The sequence below is a fragment of the Hipposideros armiger genome, unplaced genomic scaffold, assembly GCF_001890085.2.
Source record: "Hipposideros armiger isolate ML-2016 unplaced genomic scaffold, ASM189008v1 scaffold_654, whole genome shotgun sequence".
In the NCBI taxonomy this organism is placed as follows: Eukaryota; Metazoa; Chordata; class Mammalia; order Chiroptera; family Hipposideridae; genus Hipposideros; species Hipposideros armiger.
Genome location: NW_017732004.1, coordinates 30111 through 32522, shown reverse-complemented (window position 1 = coordinate 32522; position 2412 = coordinate 30111).

Sequence of the window (2412 nt, the reverse complement as noted above, 5' to 3'; positions counted from 1 at the left end):
TCATGCTCTATTTAAATAAATGTCATTAATTTTAACACAATAAAAATATGAGGCAGTAATTGCTGTTGATGGGTATTCCATATTCATTTTTAGAACATGGATAAATTTGTGGAATTATAAACCAAGGAAAAATGATCAGGTTTACTTACTCAAAGTCATATTTCTTCCTCTTCAAAACTCACACAAGAAATTCAAATCTAGAAAGTAACTAGCTTTTGGATTTTGGAAAATTCTAGATTTGGAGGAAAAAAAGGCTCATGAAAAATATACTCCAAATATTTCTCTGAAAGTAGCCTCGCTTACTGGGTGTTATGAATTGAAAAACAGCTTTCATATATATTTGACTGGAGATGGAAATTAAATATGCTGAGTTCAGTACAATGCCAATAACTTGCTCTACTAAATGAAATACACTATCATTACATAGCTAATAGAATAACTGTTTTCTTGTTTTAGCAAAGTTTCTAATTTATTTTCTTCAAAATTCAGGCTATTCATATTCATTATATTATATTAATGTTATAAGGCTTCAAAGCAAAATCAGCCTTTGTTAAAGACCAAAATAGTTATTGGCCCAATTTTGAATACATAGTTTTCACAGTTTGTTACATTCTCTCAGAGTCTAATTCATTTTAAATTAGAATAGGCATTTCCAGAACTCCTTTTAATTATTTTGCAACACTTTCAGTCCCCTACCTTACCTTTCACTATTATTACTTGCAATAATAATTCCTTATATAGAAAATATAATAGGTATTTGTATGGCCTGAAGGATGGCAATTTATCTATTTTCTATTAATGAATAGATCTATCACTTGGTGTGGTCATTTTATTGTGATATAAACATGTAGGTCATACAAAGCTTTAAGTTTTGATGTAGTGGTAAAGAAGAATAAGCTATGGTATAGCTCATTGCTATGGATAGAGCAATTTTGAAACCCATTATTCAAAAAAATCAAACATTTAATACTATTGAATGCCTCCTATATCCTAGACATAGTAAGCTTTTGGCTTTGAAGATATAATAACGATCCATGTCCCTGACTTCAGAGAATGTATAATGAGTGAAGTGAAGGAGACAGACAATAAATAGAAACACGTAAATAAAAATGTTGATAAGACTGGCACTGCATCATATTTTACTAGAGTTTGATAAACAGCAGGCAATTAATAATGCTTTTGCATGCATAAGCTATGACTAATAATGTTCTTCAATTTTCATGTTACACTTCTTCGAAAATTTCATTGTATTTTGGAGAACACTGTAAAATATAAAATCATCAACTATTGTAATGCATCTTAAAAGATGTCTTAGTTATCTTAGAATAAAGGACCTTCTATGGAAGCTCATTTTAAAATCAAAGAGGTCAGGGCAATTACATATTACGTTATTCAGTTATACTTGATACCAAATTCAGTCCAGTCAACAGAAGACAAAGTAAGCTTGGTTCAGCTAAACTGCTCCTGCTATAATTTTATAATTCTGGGTGAAATAAGACTAAAGTGCTAAAGTAGCTGACAGGGTCACACTGAGAGAGGTCAGTCATTTGATGTCGAGCATAGAACATTGGTAGAATTTTGATTGCCACCAGTTTTCTTTGTTTATGACATTTGCTTCCTGTGGAAGTGGGGACAGAAGCAGAAATATAGTGGAGGACATATATTAATTTTGACAATCAGTGTTGCTGAGGTTTTTGAAACAACAATTTTTAAAAGCCAGCAAATGATCATAGGCAATAACTGAATCTGTTAAAACACATAGGTTGATCAAAACAAAACAAAAATCCTTAGTGCAGCCATATAAACTTTTAAAATTTCAAAGGAGAATACATGGAAAGTTTGTCAATAGTTAAATCATAATGAATTATTTAGATTTACAATTTTACATGGTTTCCAATGAAATAGTGTTTTTTAATGAAGAAAAAGGAAAAAGTTAATTTAGTTTACATGCAAACAACTATTGCACTTCTCTTTCAACTTTCCTTAAAATAGAAGAGATTACAAAAGTTAATTCTATAGACAATTACTACGAAGGTTTTGAGGGTTTGAATCAATAGACACCTATCGACTTTTAAGAATGCAGACTTTGCATTCAGGTAGATGGATTAGACTCATGCAGGGTCTGGGACAATGCAGCCTTCGCAGGGCTTCACCACTTAGCAATTTTGTGACTTTAATTCATAATTTTTAACCACTGTCTCTTAGCCTCATGTGTGTCAGGGACACCATGAATGCAATAAGGTTTTTGTGGAGTCAGGTGAGATAAAGTTTATGAAGGACTAGAAAAAGTTTATGAAGGACTCTGGCATACATTGCATTACAAAAATAAACTGGCATGGAATAGGTGCTCAACATGTGTTTACTGAAGAAGAAATAAATGTTCGATTTATAAAAAGAAAAAGGGAGACACTT